This window comes from Thalassophryne amazonica, chromosome 20 (assembly GCF_902500255.1).
Source record: "Thalassophryne amazonica chromosome 20, fThaAma1.1, whole genome shotgun sequence".
In the NCBI taxonomy this organism is placed as follows: Eukaryota; Metazoa; Chordata; class Actinopteri; order Batrachoidiformes; family Batrachoididae; genus Thalassophryne; species Thalassophryne amazonica.
The window spans coordinates 69,259,067-69,278,784 of NC_047122.1; the positions used below are offsets into that span (position 1 = coordinate 69,259,067).

General features: G+C 40.5%; 1 protein-coding gene across 1 annotated transcript in view; it reads left to right on the forward strand.

Annotated features, from left to right (window-relative positions):
• The first annotated feature begins 809 nt into the window (after nucleotides 1-809).
• ssr2 (signal sequence receptor, beta) overlaps nucleotides 810-19,718 on the forward strand; it is a 65,133-nt gene continuing 46,224 nt past the window's right edge. Inside the window, exon 1 of the mRNA XM_034161130.1 lies at nucleotides 810-832. The gene's annotated coding sequence lies outside the window, so the exon portion shown is untranslated. The remainder of the gene's footprint in view (nucleotides 833-19,718) is intronic.

A 19,718-nucleotide genomic window follows, 5' to 3' on the forward strand; every position in this document is an offset into this window, starting at 1 on the left:
CTGTAAGACAATCCTGCAGTTTAGCTAATTGGTGTGTGTCCTCTGGCTTCATGGATAGATAAAGCTGGGTATCATCTGCGTAACAATGAAAATGTAAGCAATACCGTCTAATAATACTGCCTAAGCGAAGCATGTATAAAGTGAATAAAATTGGTCCTAGCACAGAACCTTGTGGAACTCCATAATTAACTTTAGTCTGTGAAGAAGATTCCCCATTTACATGAACAAATTGTAATCTATTAGACAAATATGATTCAAACCACCGCAGCGCAGTGCCTTTAATACCTATGGCATGCTCTAATCTCTGTAATAAAATTTTATGGTCAACAGTATCAAAAGCAGCACTGAGGTCTAACAGAACAAGCACAGAGATGAGTCCACTGTCCGAGGCCATAAGAAGATCATTTGTAACCTTCACTAATGCTGTTTCTGTACTATGATGAATTCTAAAACCTGACTGAAACTCTTCAAATAGACCATTCCTCTGCAGATGATCAGTTAGCTGTTTTACAACTACCCTTTCAAGAATTTTTGAGAGAAAAGGAAGGTTGGAGAACCAACCAACACCAGATGGCGTGCTTTGTGTCAGTAACACATGCCAAATCCTTTCCTAAAATGGCGGACAAAAATATGGCAGAAATGAGCTTGATATCCAAACCGGTGTTTATTTCACCTCTGTGAGCCTGCTTACTGAATAGTATATTAGCGCCGCAGGCGGCATGGAAGCGAACTGCAGCAGTGTCGCAGCGGACGACACGTCACGCTGACCTTTAGCTGTGACACTGCGCATGCGCAGCTTCGGCGTCTGCATTTGGACGTGCAGTTGTGTGCGGTGAGTTTTCCTCTTTCTTGTTCGTTTTTAAAGTCTTTATGTTCGTTTTCTGCGTGGAGATTTTCTCAGAAACAGTCAAAAGAAGAGCGACTGTGTTTTCCTGACTTAGACAGCACAGGTGCCAAATTTTCACGCTTCCGTGTGATCCACGTCAGCACAGCTGTGCTGTTTCTACCACGGCTCCGTGGTTCGAGTCCCCGTGTGTGTGTGTGTGTGTGTGTGTGTGTGTGTGTGTGTGTGTGTGTGTGTGTGTGTGTGTGTGTGTGTGTGTGTGTGTGTGTGTGAGTGATGTGAAAGTTATTTCATTCTTTTCTACACGATCTTGTTACAGTTAAGGGTCATTCTCATAGACATTATATACGTAGACGCCTCATGGAGTGCCGCTGCCGTATCAGCCGGCCGCCATCTTGGATGGGTCTCTGTTGCGCCCCCCCCAGTGTATAAACCCTGTGCAAATGACGTCACGATACTTCCGTTCCGCCTTGTTGGACAAACAAGACGCGCACACTACAGACGCACACTAGCTAGCTGCAGATATTTGCGATAAAATGCCGAGTTTTTGTGGTATAATCGGCTGTAGTAATCGTAAGAACAGGGAAACTAATCAGTTTCTTAAGGTTACCGGCAATTATCGAGCATCAAGGAGAAAATACGCGAGAACTGTCTTCAAAGAGGCGAGCAATCTGGCTAGCACGGATAGCTAGAAGTAACCTTACATCCGAGTCCAGTTTGGCCAATCTACGGATCTGTTCGGATCATTTCATTAAAGGTCAGTCTCCCTATTTAACTAGTGTGTTTTATGTACAGTATTTATTTCACTTATAAATCCTAGAATATGCAAAATTGTCATACTATCTACAAGCAGTTGAGTAACCACACTGCGCGTGTGTGCTTTGTGTTTTTAATGTGTTTGGTGCCCGCTTTTTTCCGAGTGTTTGGCGCGTGTGTGCTTTGTGTTTTTAATGTGTTTGGCGCCCGCTTTTTTCCGAGTGTTTGGCGCGTGTGTGCTTTGTGTTTTTAATGTGTTTGGTGCCCGCTTTTTTCCGAGTGTTTGGCGCGTGTGTGCTTTGTGTTTTTAATGTGTTTGGTGCCCGCTTTTTTCCGAGTGTTTGGCGCGTGTGTGCTTTGTGTTTTTAATGTGTTTGGTGCCCGCTTTTTTTTCCCGAGTGTTTGGCGCGTGTGTGCTTTGTGTTTTTAATGTGTTTGGTGCCCGCTTTTTTTCGAGTGTTTGGCGCGTGTGTGCTTTGTGTTTTTAATGTTTGGTGCCCGCTTTTTTCCGAGTGTTTGGCGCGTGTGTGCTTTGTGTTTTTAATGTTTGGTGCCCGCTTTTTTCCGAGTGTTTGGCGCGTGTGTGCTTTGTGTTTTTAATGTTTGGTGCCCGCTTTTTTCCGAGTGTTTGGCGCGTGTGTGCTTGGTGTTTTTAATGCGTTAGAGAGAAAACTGACCCACCTTTCGTCAAAAAAGTGACAGCTGCCAATCAAAATCGACCACGTCACTAAGCCCCGCCCCTCTATGACGTCATAGCCAATCAGAATCGATGACGTCACTATGTCCCGCCCCTAAGCCCCTCCCCTAGTCCCGCCTTCGAGCCCCGCCCCTTATGACGTCACAGCAAACATAATAGATGACGTCACTATGCCCCGCCCCTGGTTTCCACCTCCAAGCCCCCGCCCCTTATGACGTCACATCCAATCAGAGTCGATGACGTCAGTATGTCCCGCCCCTAAGCCCCGCCCCTGGCTCCTCCCCTAGCCCCACCCCCAAGCTCCTCCCCTAACCCCGGCCAAGCACCGCCTCCAAGCCATACCTCCCCTCCCACCCAGGGTCTAATATTTTAATGTCACTTTATTTCATGAATTAAAGAATGATTAAAAATACCTAGATCTTTTTAATGTATTAAAGAATTAACTAATTCTGAAATAATTAAACATAAATCAGTGTCTATTATTTAATGCCCCTTTAATATTTTTAATTCTTAAATTATTACGTTTCCTTTTCTGTTTTTTAATTCGTAAATTAAAGAAGGGGTACAAATAGCCGTCTCTCGGCTGTAAGTCTTTGCAGCAAGACGGTCAAATACCCACGCATAGAGCCGCTCGCGGAAACATGACCCCACGGCTGTAAAACCTGTTGCAGACGCTGTGTCAGTGTGTGTGCGTGCGTGTGTGTGTGCGTGCGTGCGTGTGCGTGTGTGTGCGTGTGTGTGTGTGTGGCGGGACACCCGCTGAGCGGAGATGCTGCCCCGAGGTGATGAACCCGAAGAACAATAAACAATGCTCCTTATCACTCACGCCAAAGGATGTTTCAATAAACAAAGCTCCTTATCACTCACGCCAAATGGTGTTTCTTTTAAGATATTACCCGATCATCATGGTGCGCGGGACACCCGCTGATCGGAGATGCCGCCCAGAGGTGATGAAGGCGGGAAAAAACAAAGTTTCTTCTCCGTCACTCCCGGCAGGGTGGCTGGGTGTCAGGCCAGATGGTATTTTTTAGAGCAAAAGGTACCAGTAAGTGTTTTTCACAAAAAACCTCGTTTGAAAAACAATTTACCCTTTTCAACAATATTATAGGAAAGAACACAGGCTGTATAAGGTTTAGAATATGTGCTTTATTACATTCATTAAAGTCACACACAGAGAAAAAAGCAATTGTTCATGTTTATTAAACACAGCATACGTGAAGGAAAACATTAAGAAAAAAGTATTTGGTCCACTTACATGAAGAAAAAAAGTATACGTTCATGTTTATTAAACACAACATACGTGAAGGAAAACATTAAGAAAAAAGTACTTGTTCCAGTTACCTGAAGAAAAAAGCATATTTTCATGGTTATTAAACACAAATTTGGTCCACTTACATGAAGAAAAAAGCATACGTCCATGTTTATTAAAGGGTAACCATCAGGCTGTCGCTGTAAATTAGCTGATAGATGATTATTGTGTCTCCAGCTGCGTATAATAAACTCAAGTCTGCTCAGTGCCACTTTTCTAAGGCAACAAGTTCGCATATTTTTTTTGTAAAGTCAACTTATTATATTTTACACATTTTGGGATTCAAACATCAAATCCTTATCTTATCTCAACACTTCACGGTAATGTTCACATGCCAGCAGCTTGGATGTTAAGTCCTAAATCTAAACATTTTCTTTGCTCACTTGTATTGCTGCAAGTTCCTGCTTTACCACCTCATTCTGACCAAGAAACATCTGAAGTGGGTCAAAAAAATAACTGAAACTGTTCTTGAAAGCAGCTTTCTCCTGGTTAGTTTTTAATACACCCTGAAGACATCAAGATTCTCTGATCAGATTTCTTGGGAGACTTTCTAAAAGGGAGACATGTATTGTTTTAATATGAAAATCAGCCGTCAGCATTTTATGTCAAGTGTTCCCTGAAAATCACAGATAACTGAATGACGGAGAACTGAAGCAACAACTTTGAAGTTTCAAATAAAACAGGGTTCATCAGCTTTTCTGGTTTATCAGAATCTGAATCAGAACAGCTTTTAATGGCCAAGTATCCACAGAATACATGGAATTTGACTTTGGTTTGAGCCGCACTCTCTCTGTACACTGTAAATGCATGCAAACATACAAACGAATTAAGTTAACCGGACTCAGTTTTCAAGCTGTAGCTTCAAGAAAATTAAGTTGACCTGAATATGATGAATGAACAAAACTATTTTGAGAATTAAGCCGTCACTTGCTGGATGCTCACAGTAAATACATTACTGTAATTTATTTTTTTCAGTACAGCAAAATAAACAAGTTACTGTAATCTAGATTTTAAGTGTATTTGAGTACTGCACACTCGCAATAATTAAGGTAATCAAATCTGCTTCAAGACAACATAAATTACTTTGTAAGGCAGCAAGTTTGCATTTTTGATTATTTTCATTTTTAGTAAAGTCATCTTATTATTTTTTACAGTGTAAGGCATGTAGAAATACCCTAAACAGCGAATAATCCGCAGTAAAAATTGTACAACGTGTTTTTAAAAACCGCTTGTAATTATGAAGAAACTAGTTTAGCTAACAACTGCTACAGAAAGGTGAACATTTATTAAAATGAATCTGAAATACACGAGTTGACCAACATCAGGAGGGTAAGAGTTCTAATGTTAAAACTCACTGTTGTTACTCCGCTGTTTTATGATTTGTAAAAAGCTGCACCAGGCACTTGAAAGTTGCACATTTCCGACCAATTCTGTCAAAAAACATTAACAGCCTGTGAGCCGACACACTGCTGTCAGTGTGACAAGAGGAAAGTGTGTCATGTAGAATCTGTGCATTTGTTCAGAGCGTATAATTATAAATCTCAAGTCGTTTTAACGTGGATAAAGATTTAAATGCGGTTGTTTTGCAGAAGTTCCACTGAAAACACACAGAAGCTGTAATTTTTACAATTCACACGCCGTATCTTTGATAGAAACAGTCGGTGGTCATTTATTGAGAATCTAACTGGCGGAGGGTTTTACGCTTTAAACGCTTATTTGGTTGTGAAAAGCTCCACAAAAACTTCTACTTTTCGAGCTGATGCTGACTGTTTGCATAAATTTTTGGCTGAGTGGGGAAACGTCTGACATTATATAGCCAATATGTTTTTTTTTCTTACTTTACGGACCTTTAAAAACTTTAGTCATATTACTAAATCATTGTTTTCCTTTTTTTCTTACCTCATGAAGGCGACTCTCTCTCTCCGGCTCCCCGTGTCGTCTAATAACCCTCTGGGCTTCATTTGTCTTCTTCTTCTCGTTAAACCAGAATAAACTTTTTATGCATCGCAATTATTCTCTCTCAAAAACATTCATTAATACCAGTCCAAAATATCCTCGAACCTCCGGGCATCTTGCAGGAGCGACGGTCACGTCTCGCCACAAACTGAAAGAAAAGATGCGACTTATTAAATATTTAGCCTACACTTTAAAAAAAAAAAACGTCATGATGTGATTTTTTTCTTCTTACCGTGTAACACGAGTCCGTCCCCGCGGCGCCCTGTTGACGGTTCGACAGACCTCCGTCGGTTAGAACACACCAGCTCCGCGTTATTAACCTGTATTTTTAATATAAATGAGATTTCAGAGGGTTTACTATCTCTGCTGCTGTGTCTGGGGGAAAAAAACTTGATTAAACAGCGTTAAATAAACTCCTAACAGAATATCCACAAACTGTAACACAGACCATACTTATTAATGAAATATTTACACTTTAAAAAGTTATGAGCTGATTTTCTTACGTCATAAAGGAGAGTCTGTCCCTGGCCTGTCGTGTCGTCTAAATGATCCTCGGGGGTTAATTTGTCAGGCCGAATTCTTCTGCTCCATCAGAATAAACTTTTCTCACCGTGGGGCTCTATATCTAACAAAAAACATCATTTAAAAAAATGTTTACCGCCGAGGATCTTTTTTTTTTAAAAAAAAACAGAAGCATTTCTATCAAAAGATTACTTAATTCACTTGCCGTGAAAGACTTTCGCACTCTGAAGAAAAAGAAAACTTCATTCCGAGAGAATGAACGTCTGCTCCAGTCAGCGGCTGGAATGAAGGAAAAACACTGCAGCAGGAGGCGGGACAGAAAACTGGACCAGCCTCCAAAACAAGCTCATTACCCACAGGTATCAGGTTTTATGGTGGACCCAAAAAACACACGTAATCATCGATCAGGGGATTTAGCCTGACACCTCGAACCCAGGGACACAGCAGGACCTCATAAAAATATTGCTTCAAACGGGATCTGTGACGCTGGCCCGGTTTGTCAAAAGAGGTGCGACCTTTTGCGCTAAACACCCCAAATACACACACACAGGCACACACTTTTAAGAGCAAATATCCCCAGACCCGCGCGTGTAGTGGTCCCATACTATGAACAAAAGCGGATGGATAGCAAAGTCATGACGGATAATACAGAAATAGTGGACCTTTTAATAGTTGCACTAAAAGAATAAAACGCTACTCACAGGAGAATTAGTTTTCCCAGCTTCAGCCTGTCTTATTCCAGACATGTCAGAAACCACATGAACAAAACATCTACATATCTTTAACACCAAAGAGATTTAAATATATCCGTACATACATATGTACATACTCATATTTTTTCCCATTTCTATTTCCATGTTTCCTTTTTGTGAATATTTACAAATAAAATAAAGGTCACTGCGTGTATTAAATATATATCAGCGCCACCGGGGCGTCGTACCAAGATGTGCTGTCTTTATACACCGAAAATACTATCGCAAACCATGATCTGGTTTCTGATTTTGTGAAAAGATATCGTAATTGCCTTAAGAAAAGGGGTAATACCTCCTGTATCCAGCTACAAGGACCTTCGCACACTTTTAAATGCTGTGACAGCTTGTGTTAACCTTTGATCCTAATTTTTTTTTTAATGTTTTTTCACGTGAAAATGTAACCCCTGTCTTGGGACAACCTCCCGATCATACCTTTTAAAGTTTTATCGCGTTTGCACGCTTTAAAACATTGTTATTAAGTACAGAAAGAAGTGTTAATCTTTGATCCTAAATTTTTTAAATTTTTTTTTGTCACCTGAAAATGGGTTGGATGTGTGAGAGCAGCCTTCCGATCATACCTTTAAAGTTTTACCGCGTTTGGATAATTTAAAACGTCGTTATTAAGCGCAGAAAGAAGCGTTGACCTTTGACCTTGAATTTTTATGCGCGTTTTTTTGTGAAAAAATGCTTCTGGTGTGTTGAGAACGCTCTCCCGATCATACCTTTAAAGTTTTACCGCGTTTGGACGTGTTTAAAAATTGTCACGGCTCGTGTTAATCTTTGATCCTAAAATTTTTTAATGTTTTTTTTGCCTGAAAACGGACCGGATGTGTTGAGAGCGGCCTCCCGATCATACCTTTAAAGTTTTATCGCGTATGCACGCGTTTAAATATTGTCCCTCACATAAAACATGTTCAAGCTAAAATATCTAAAAATATTTCTAGTACCCTCAACAAAGCAAAAATATTTATTGAATTACAAAGCTCTACATATTTTATATCATTCACTTGTTTCGCCATATCTGAATTACTGCGTGGACGTTTGAGGCAACATTTACAAATCCTCACTTCGACCATTACCTTTATGATACCTTGTCAGTATTCATGACAGCCAATTAAGCAGTGTCTTTACTATAACCTTGATTAGCAATTTTAATGCGTATTCTTTATTCTATACAACATATAGCCTATTGAAATGATGTAAACTAAGGTGCAGCAATACAAATTCTATGGAAGAGACTTACATGATTAATTATAACATTTATTAAAATAAGGGCTTACTTTCATCAATCAGCAACTCCGTCACTACATAAACGGAAAGTTCACCCCTTAAAAGTCAAAATTTAAACACTGCTGACAAGACGAGCGGGAGTAGAGCGTTCTTAGTCACCTATATGAAATTCCACTCAAGATCCATCAGGTTCTTGAGCAGTGTGGCTACCTGGGGATTCACCGTGGTCGACTTTTTTTTAACAAGTCTACCCGTCCTTTTGGAAGTGGTCATGCCGCGGCAGGTCTTTGTCACCCTTTCAGGATTGATCCCAATGTATCACCTGAAAAAACGGTAGTCCGAGATCGGAGGTTGGACATAAATAAAATCTCCAATATAGAGCACGGCTGGGTAATAAAATCAGAACTATGTTTAACCAGATACATTGATGAGATGGCTATTGGCGCATTCCAAACATATGGACATACAGGATTGTTGATAAACAATCACTAGTAATTTGGACAGGATCTTCAGCATCTTCTTTGTCTTTTAGCCGTTCCCGTTAGGGGTCGCCACAGCAGATCAATTGTTTCCTTCTCACCCTGTCCTCTGTCACACCAACCACCCGCATGTCCTCCCTCAGCCCATCCATGAACCTCCTCTCTGCCCTCCCTCGTTTCCTCCTGCCTGGTGGCTCCTTCCTCAGCATCCTTCTCCCTATGGGTCCCTCCTCTGCACGTCCAAACCATCACAATCTCGCCTCTCTGACTCTGTCTCCAAACCGTCCCACCTGAGCCGTCCCTCTGATATGTTCATTCCTAATCTTGTCACTCCAAAAGAGGGTTGTTGTTTATAGAAGAAGTGAACCTTCTATCGTTAATTTCATTTCAATTTATGTCATTACAGCACCACGAGAGAGTTGACCATACAATTTAATGTCAAAATTACTGCTGTGAATAGGTCAATTGGAGAAGAAGAGGCTTACTTTTGAATGAAATCAAGTGTGCTGGCAGCCTCCTCTTGGTACTGTAGTACACTGAAATTACAGCGTCACAGTTACACGATCTGTCCCATCTGAAATATGAAATTGGAGTTATTTCAGAAAGCATCTTGAAAATATCTCTAATCGGGTTAACATTCATGCTTTGCTGGGATGACTATAACTTCGGCTCATCTGATGCGAATGCGCAAATTCACCAAATACCAAGCAGTGTTATTAGATCATGGGCAGGGTGAGGGTCTTCTCGATGTCAGCCTATGGAAGATGACTATAGGGTACAGAAAATATATACATGTTGTGAGAATATTATTCAATGCAATAAAAATTTAAGAAAGAAGAGGAACAAACTTACATCTGCAAGAAGGACAAGTCCATCCGTGGGCTCTCTGAAATAGACCATCAGCAGCCGGACCACATGGAGTGTCACCTTAGCATCCTGCAAGAACCATCTGAACATCTTTGTCAGCAGTTTTGCTCGAAAGTATTCCACAATAGCTCTTCATATTCTTCCACGGTGAGTTCCAGGAGACGCAGCGCATGAAGGTTTGTGAGAAGCTCAAAACGAGAATAGGTGCCCCTCTTTTGGCTGAATTTTGACTTTTAAGGGGTGAACTTTCCGTTTATGTAGTGACGGAGTTGCTGATTGATGAAAGTAAGCCCTTATTTTAATAAATGTTATAATTAATCATGTAAGTCTCTTCCATAGAATTTGTATTGCTGCACCTTAGTTTACATCATTTCAATAGGCTATATGTTGTATAGAATAAAGAATACGCATTAAAATTGCTAATCAAGGTTATAGTAAAGACACTGCTTAATTGGCTGTCATGAATACTGACAAGGTATCATAAAGGTAATGGTCGAAGTGAGGATTTGTAAATGTTGCCTCAAACGTCCACGCAGTAATTCAGATATGGCGAAACAAGTGAATGATATAAAATATGTAGAGCTTTGTAATTCAATAAATATTTTTGCTTTGTTGAGGGTACTAGAAATATTTTTAGATATTTTAGCTTGAACATGTTTTATGTGAGGGACAATATTTAAACGCGTGCATACGCGATAAAACTTTAAAGGTATGATCGGGAGGCCGCTCTCAACACATCCGGTCCGTTTTCAGGCAAAAAAAACATTAAAAAATTTTAGGATCAAAGATTAACACGAGCCGTGACAATTTTTAAACACGTCCAAACGCGGTAAAACTTTAAAGGTATGATCGGGAGAGCGTTCTCAACACACCAGAAGCATTTTTTCACAAAAAAACGCGCATAAAAAATTCAAGGTCAAAGGTCAACGCTTCTTTCTGCGCTTAATAACGACGTTTTAAATTATCCAAACGCGGTAAAACTTTAAAGGTATGATCGGAAGGCTGCTCTCACACATCCAACCCATTTTCAGGTGACAAAAAAAAATTTAAAAAATTTAGGATCAAAGATTAACACTTCTTTCTGTACTTAATAACAATGTTTTAAAGCGTGCAAACGCGATAAAACTTTAAAAGGTATGATCGGGAGGTTGTCCCAAGACAGGGGTTACATTTTCACGTGAAAAAACATTAAAAAAAAAATTAGGATCAAAGGTTAACACAAGCTGTCACAGCATTTAAAAGTGTGCGAAGGTCCTTGTAGCTGGATACAGGAGGTATTACCCCTTTTCTTAAGGCAATTACGATATCTTTTCACAAAATCAGAAACCAGATCATGGTTTGCGATAGTATTTTCGGTGTATAAAGACAGCACATCTTGGTACGACGCCCCGGTGGCGCTGATATATATTTAATACACGCAGTGACCTTTATTTATTTGTAAATATTCACAAAAAGGAAACATGGAAATAGAAATGGGAAAAAATATGAGTATGTACATATGTATGTACGGATATATTTAAATCTCTTTGGTGTTAAAGATATGTAGATGTTTTGTTCATGTGGTTTCTGACATGTCTGGAATAAGACAGGCTGAAGCTGGGAAAACTAATTCTCCTGTGAGTAGCGTTTTATTCTTTTAGTGCAACTATTAAAAGGTCCACTATTTCTGTATTATCCGTCATGACTTTGCTATCCATCCGCTTTTGTTCATAGTATGGGACCACTACACGCGCGGGTCTGGGGATATTTGCTCTTAAAAGTGTGTGCCTGTGTGTGTGTATTTGGGGTGTTTAGCGCAAAAGGTCGCACCTCTTTTGACAAACCGGGCCAGCGTCACAGATCCCGTTTGAAGCAATATTTTTATGAGGTCCTGCTGTGTCCCTGGGTTCGAGGTGTCAGGCTAAATCCCCTGATCGATGATTACGTGTGTTTTTTGGGTCCACCATAAAACCTGATACCTGTGGGTAATGAGCTTGTTTTGGAGGCTGGTCCAGTTTTCTGTCCCGCCTCCTGCTGCAGTGTTTTTCCTTCATTCCAGCCGCTGACTGGAGCAGACGTTCATTCTCTCGGAATGAAGTTTTCTTTTTCTTCAGAGTGCGAAAGTCTTTCACGGCAAGTGAATTAAGTAATCTTTTGATAGAAATGCTTCTGTTTTTTTTTTAAAAAAAAAAGATCCTCGGCGGTAAACATTTTTTTAAATGATGTTTTTTTGTTAGATATAGAGCCCCACGGTGAGAAAAGTTTATTCTGATGGAGCAGAAGAATTCGGCCTGACAAATTAACCCCCGAGGATCATTTAGACGACACGACAGGCCAGGGACAGACTCTCCTTTATGACGTAAGAAAATCAGCTCATAACTTTTTAAAGTGTAAATATTTCATTAATAAGTATGGTCTGTGTTACAGTTTGTGGATATTCTGTTAGGAGTTTATTTAACGCTGTTTAATCAAGTTTTTTCCCCCAGACACAGCAGCAGAGATAGTAAACCCTCTGAAATCTCATTTATATTAAAAATACAGGTTAATAACGCGGAGCTGGTGTGTTCTAACCGACGGAGGTCTGTCGAACCGTCAACAGGGCGCCGCGGGGACGGACTCGTGTTACACGGTAAGAAGAAAAAATCACATCATGACGTTTTTTTTTTTTAAAGTGTAGGCTAAATATTTAATAAGTCGCATCTTTTCTTTCAGTTTGTGGCGAGACGTGACCGTCGCTCCTGCAAGATGCCCGGAGGTTCGAGGATATTTTGGACTGGTATTAATGAATGTTTTTGAGAGAGAATAATTGCGATGCATAAAAAGTTTATTCTGGTTTAACGAGAAGAAGAAGACAAATGAAGCCCAGAGGGTTATTAGACGACACGGGGAGCCGGAGAGAGAGAGTCGCCTTCATGAGGTAAGAAAAAAAGGAAAACAATGATTTAGTAATATGACTAAAGTTTTTAAAGGTCCGTAAAGTAAGAAAAAAAAAACATATTGGCTATATAATGTCAGACGTTTCCCCACTCAGCCAAAAATTTATGCAAACAGTCAGCATCAGCTCGAAAAGTAGAAGTTTTTGTGGAGCTTTTCACAACCAAATAAGCGTTTAAAGCGTAAAACCCTCCGCCAGTTAGATTTCTCAATAAATGACCACCGACTGTTTCTATCAAAGATACGGCGTGTGAATTGTAAAAATTACAGCTTCTGTGTGTTTTCAGTGGAACTTCTGCAAAACAACCGCATTTAAATCTTTATCCACGTTAAAACGACTTGAGATTTATAATTATACGCTCTGAACAAATGCACAGATTCTACATGACACACTTTCCTCTTGTCACACTGACAGCAGTGTGTCGGCTCACAGGCTGTTAATGTTTTTTGACAGAATTGGTCGGAAATGTGCAACTTTCAAGTGCCTGGTGCAGCTTTTTACAAATCATAAAACAGCGGAGTAACAGTGAGTTTTAACATTAGAACTCTTACCCTCCTGATGTTGGTCAACTCGTGTATTTCAGATTCATTTTAATAAATGTTCACCTTTCTGTAGCAGTTGTTAGCTAAACTAGTTTCTTCATAATTACAAGCGGTTTTTAAAAACACGTTGTACAATTTTTACTGCGGATTATTCGCTGTTTAGGGTATTTCTACATGCCTTACACTGTAAAAAATAATAAGATGACTTTACTAAAAATGAAAATAATCAAAAAATGCAAACTTGCTGCCTTACAAAGTAATTTATGTTGTCTTGAAGCAGATTTGATTACCTTAATTATTGCGAGTGTGCAGTACTCAAATACACTTAAAATCTAGATTACAGTAACTTGTTTATTTTGCTGTACTGAAAAAAATAAATTACAGTAATGTATTTACTGTGAGCATCCAGCAAGTGACGGCTTAATTCTCAAAATAGTTTTGTTCATTCATCATATTCAGGTCAACTTAATTTTCTTGAAGCTACAGCTTGAAAACTGAGTCCGGTTAACTTAATTCGTTTGTATGTTTGCATGCATTTACAGTGTACAGAGAGAGTGCGGCTCAAACCAAAGTCAAATTCCATGTATTCTGTGGATACTTGGCCATTAAAAGCTGTTCTGATTCAGATTCTGATAAACCAGAAAAAGCTGATGAACCCTGTTTTATTTGAAACTTCAAAGTTGTTGCTTCAGTTCTCCGTCATTCAGTTATCTGTGATTTTCAGGGAACACTTGACATAAAATGCTGACGGCTGATTTTCATATTAAAACAATACATGTCTCCCTTTTAGAAAGTCTCCCAAGAAATCTGATCAGAGAATCTTGATGTCTTCAGGGTGTATTAAAAACTAACCAGGAGAAAGCTGCTTTCAAGAACAGTTTCAGTTATTTTTTTGACCCACTTCAGATGTTTCTTGGTCAGAATGAGGTGGTAAAGCAGGAACTTGCAGCAATACAAGTGAGCAAAGAAAATGTTTAGATTTAGGACTTAACATCCAAGCTGCTGGCATGTGAACATTACCGTGAAGTGTTGAGATAAGATAAGGATTTGATGTTTGAATCCCAAAATGTGTAAAATATAATAAGTTGACTTTACAAAAAAAATATGCGAACTTGTTGCCTTAGAAAAGTGGCACTGAGCAGACTTGAGTTTATTATACGCAGCTGGAGACACAATAATCATCTATCAGCTAATTTACAGCGACAGCCTGATGGTTACCCTTTAATAAACATGGACGTATGCTTTTTTCTTCATGTAAGTGGACCAAATTTGTGTTTAATAACCATGAAAATATGCTTTTTTTCTTCAGGTAACTGGAACAAGTACTTTTTTCTTAATGTTTTCCTTCACGTATGTTGTGTTTAATAAACATGAACGTATACTTTTTTTCTTCATGTAAGTGGACCAAATACTTTTTTCTTAATGTTTTCCTTCACGTATGCTGTGTTTAATAAACATGAACAATTGCTTTTTTCTCTGTGTGTGACTTTAATGAATGTAATAAAGCACATATTCTAAACCTTATACAGCCTGTGTTCTTTCCTATAATATTGTTGAAAAGGGTAAATTGTTTTTCAAACGAGGTTTTTTGTGAAAAACACTTACTGGTACCTTTTGCTCTAAAAAAATACCATCTGGCCTGACACCCAGCCACCCTGCCGGGAGTGACGGAGAAGAAACTTTGTTTTTTTCCGCCTTCATCACCTCTGGGCGGCATCTCCGATCAGCGGGTGTCCCGCGCACCATGATGATCGGGTAATATCTTAAAAGAAACACCATTTGGCGTGAGTGATAAGGAGCTTTGTTTATTGAAACATCCTTTGGCGTGAGTGATAAGGAGCATTGTTTATTGTTCTTCGGGTTCATCACCTCGGGGCAGCATCTCCGCTCAGCGGGTGTCCCGCCACGCACACACACGCACACACACACACGCACGCACACACGCACGCACACACACTGACACAGCGTCTGCAACAGGTTTTACAGCCGTGGGGTCATGTTTCCGCGAGCGGCTCTATGCGTGGGTATTTGACCGTCTTGCTGCAAAGACTTACAGCCGAGAGACGGCTATTTGTACCCCTTCTTTAATTTACGAATTAAAAAACAGAAAAGGAAACGTAATAATTTAAGAATTAAAAATATTAAAGGGGCATTAAATAATAGACACTGATTTATGTTTAATTATTTCAGAATTAGTTAATTCTTTAATACATTAAAAAGATCTAGGTATTTTTAATCATTCTTTAATTCATGAAATAAAGTGACATTAAAATATTAGACCCTGGGTGGGAGGGGAGGTATGGCTTGGAGGCGGTGCTTGGCCGGGGTTAGGGGAGGAGCTTGGGGGTGGGGCTAGGGGAGGAGCCAGGGGCGGAACTAGGGGAGGAGCCGGGGGCGGGGCTTAGGGGCGGGACATACTGACGTCATCGACTCTGATTGGATGTGACGTCATAAGGGGCGGGGGCTTGGAGGTGGAAACCAGGGGCGGGGCATAGTGACGTCATCTATTATGATTGGCTGTGACGTCATAAGGGGCGGGGCTCGAAGGCGGGACTAGGGGAGGGGCTTAGGGGCGGGACATAGTGACGTCATCGATTCTGATTGGCTATGACATCATAGAGGGGCAGGGCTTAGTGACGTGGTCGATTTTGATTGGCAGCTGTCACTTTTTTGACGAAAGGTGGGTCAGTTTTCTCTCTTGCGTTTGGTGCCCGCTTTTTTCCGAGCGTTTGGCGCGTGTGTGCTTTGTGTTTTTAATGCGTTTGGTGCCCGCTTTTTTTTCCCAGTGTTTGGCGCGTGTGTGCTTTGTGTTTTTAATGTGTTTGGTGCCCGCTTTTTTTTCCCAGTGTTTGGCGCGTGTGTGCTTTGTGTTTTTAATGTGTTTGGTGCCCGCTTTTTTTTCCCGAGTGTTTGGCGCGTGTGTGCTTTGTGTTTTTAATGTGTTTGGTGCCCGCTTTTTTTTCCCGAGTGTTTGGTGCCCGCTTTTTTCCGAGTGTTTGGCGCGTGTGTGTGCTTTGTGTTTTTAATGTGTTTGGCGCCCGCTTTTTTCCGAGTGTTTGGCGCGTGTGTGCTTTGTGTTTTTAATGCGTTTGGTGCCCGCTTTTTTCCGAGCGTTTGGCGCGTGTGTGCTTTGTGTTTTTAATGCGTTTGGTGCCCGCTTTTTTTTCCCAGTGTTTGGCGCGTGTGTGCTTTGTGTTTTTAATGTGTTTGGTGCCCGCTTTTTTTTCCCAGTGTTTGGCGCGTGTGTGCTTTGTGTTTTTAATGTGTTTGGTGCCCGCTTTTTTTTCCCGAGTGTTTGGCGCGTGTGTGCTTTGTGTTTTTCATGTGTTTGGTGCCCGCTTTTTTTTCCCGAGTGTTTGGCGCCCGCTTTTTTCCGAGTGTTTGGCGCGTGTGTGTGCTTTGTGTTTTTAATGTGTTTGGCGCCCGCTTTTTTCCGAGTGTTTGGCGCGTGTGTGTGCTTTGTGTTTTTAATGTGTTTGGCGCCCGCTTTTTTTTCCCGAGTGTTTGGCGCGTGTGTGCTTTGTGTTTTTAATGTGTTTGGCGCCCGCTTTTTTTCGAGTGTTTGGCGCGTGTGTGCTTTGTGTTTTTAATGTTTGGCGCCCGCTTTTTTTCGAGTGTTTGGCGCGTGTGTGCTTTGTGTTTTTAATGTGTTTGGTGCCCGCTTTTTTCCGAGTGTTTGGCGCGTGTGTGCTTTGTGTTTTTAATGTGTTTGGTGCCCGCTTTTTTCCGAGTGTTTGGCGCGTGTGTGCTTTGTGTTTTTAATGTTTGGTGCCCGCTTTTTTTCGAGTGTTTGGCGCGTGTGTGTGCTTTGTGTTTTTAATGTTTTTTTTCCCGAGTGTTTGGCGCGTGTGTGTGCTTTGTGTTTTTAATGTTTTTTTTCCCCGAGTGTTTGGCGCGTGTGTGTGCTTTGTGTTTTTAATGTGTTTGGTGCCCGCTTTTTTTCCCGAGTGTTTGGCGCGTGTGTGTGCTTTGTGTTTTTAATGTGTTTGGTGCCCGCTGTTTTCTGAGTGTTTGGCGCGTGTGTGTGCTTTGTGTTTTTAATGTTTGGTGCCCGCTTTTTTTTCGAGTGTCTGGCGCGTGTGTGTGCTTTGTGTTTTTAATGTGTTTGGTGCCCGCTTTTTTTTCGAGTGTCTGGCGCGTGTGTGTGCTTTGTGTTTTTAATGTGTCTGGTGCCCGCTGTTTTTCCGAGTGTCTGGCGCGTGTGTGCTTTGTGTTTTAATGTGTTTGGTGCCCGCTGTTTTTCCGAGTGTCTGGCGCGTGTGTGCTTTGTGTTTTTAATGTGTTTGGTGCCCGCTGTTTTTCCGAGTGTCTGGCGCGTGTGTGCTTTGTGTTTTTAATGTTTGGTGCGCGCTTTTTTTCGAGTAATTTTCAACTTTTCTTTGTATGTAACTTTATCCTTCGCGCGTAAATTAGCTTGATATTCACTCTCTTCAACGCTTCTTTCTACATCGTCCGCCATGTTGGAGTGTTTGCTTGTCCTCCAACATGGCGGGGGGTGGGGGGGTGGGCGGTACCCAGTGACATTATTGCACAGGGTCTATTTATTTGTACTGAGGAAGGTGGATCCCCAACTACAATAATCTAACTCCCCAAATTTTCACACGATTTCCCACGGTTTGGTTTGTTAGAAACAGTAGAGATCCAGTTACGATACAGGATGCTGTCACACATTAAAAATACATATTTTCATGCTGAAAGATTTTGTCTTATGCTGTTTAACAAAGACATATGATATGGCATATCTTTTTTGTTATTCTAGTCTATCTTTTTATTATAATTTATCATAATTATTATATTTACTATTGGTATTATTATTATTATAGATGTTGTCATTATTACTTTTGGACTATTATGTCTCTATTTATTTGTTTTCTTATTATTAATTGTTAGTATTACAAACACTGTACCTGTAACCATGATTGTCTCTTGACTTCGAAGGGCCACATTGGCAATAAGCGTTTATGCTTTCATGTGTTATCCTGGTTTATAATGTCATATTTACATGTTGTATGTTTGTATGCAGTATTTGCCGAATAAACAAAACAAAAAAACAAAAGCGCATAACAAGTGGGTGGAAATGTGCACAAATGCACTCTTCCTTTTGCTGCATTAACTAAAATTTACTTAAGAGTTGTGATACTAGTTGGATGGAAACACAGCTAATGAGAGAGAGGACCAGTTCCTGCTGTAATAATGTTACATGTCAATCAATCAATCAATTTTTTTTTTATATAGCGCCAAATCACAACAAACAGTTGCCCCAAGGCGCTTTATATTGTAAGGCAAGGCCATACAATAATTATGTAAAACCCCAACGGTCAAAACGACCCCCTGTGAGCAAGCACTTGGCTACAGTGGGAAGGAAAAACTCCCTTTTAACAGGAAGAAACCTCCAGCAGAACCAGGCTCAGGGAGGGGCAGTCTTCTGCTGGGACTGGTTGGGGCTGAGGGAGAGAACCAGGAAAAAGACATGCTGTGGAGGGGAGCAGAGATCGATCACTAATGATTAAATGCAGAGTGGTGCATACAGAGCAAAAAGAGAAAGAAACAGTGCATCATGGGAACCCCCCAGCAGTCTACGTCTATAGCAGCATAACTAAGGGATGGTTCAGGGTCACCCGATCCAGCCCTAACTATAAGCTTTAGCAAAAAGGAAAGTTTTAAGCCTAATCTTAAAAGTAGAGAGGGTGTCTGTCTCCCTGATCTGAATTGGGAGCTGGTTCCACAGGAGAGGAGCCTGAAAGCTGAAGGCTCTGCCTCCCATTCTACTCTTACAAACCCTAGGAACTACAAGTAAGCCTGCAGTCTGAGAGCGAAGCGCTCTATTGGGGTGATATGGTACTATGAGGTCCCTAAGATAAGATGGGACCTGATTATTCAAAACCTTATAAGTAAGAAGAAGAATTTTAAATTCTATTCTAGAATTAACAGGAGCCAATGAAGAGAGGCCAATATGGGTGAGATATGCTCTCTCCTTCTAGTCCCTGTCAGTACTCTAGCTGCAGCATTTTGAATTAACTGAAGGCTTTTTAGGGAACTTTTAGGACAACCTGATAATAATGAATTACAATAGTCCAGCCTAGAGGAAATAAATGCATGAATTAGTTTTTTCAGCATCACTCTGAGACAAGACCTTTCTGATTTTAGAGATATTGCGTAAATGCAAAAAAGCAGTCCTACATATTTGTTTAATATGCGCTTTGAGTGACATATCCTGATCAAAAATGACTCCAAGATTTCTCACAGTATTACTAGAGGTCAGGGTAATGCCATCCAGAGTAAGGATCTGGTTAGACACCATGTTTCTAAGATTTGTGGGCCAAGTACAATAACTTCAGTTTTATCTGAGTTTAAAAGCAGGAAATTAGAGGTCATCCATGTCTTTATGTCTGTAAGACAATCCTGCAGTTTAGCTAATTGGTGTGTGTCCTCTGGCTTCATGGATAGATAAAGCTGGGTATCATCTGCGTAACAATGAAAATTTAAGCAATACCGTCTAATAATACTGCCTAAGGGAAGCATGTATAAAGTGAATAAAATTGGTCCTAGCACAGAACCTTGTGGAACTCCATAATTAACTTTAGTCTGTGAAGAAGATTCCCCATTTACATGAACAAATTGTAATCTATTAGACAAATATGATTCAAACCACCGCAGCGCAGTGCCTTTAATACCTATGGCATGCTCTAATCTCTGTAATAAAATTTTATGGTCAACAGTATCATAAGCAGCACTGAGGTCTAACAGAACAAGCACAGAGATGAGTCCACTGTCCGAGGCCATAAGAAGATCATTTGTAACCTTCACTAATGCTGTTTCTGTACTATGATGAATTCTAAAACCTGACTGA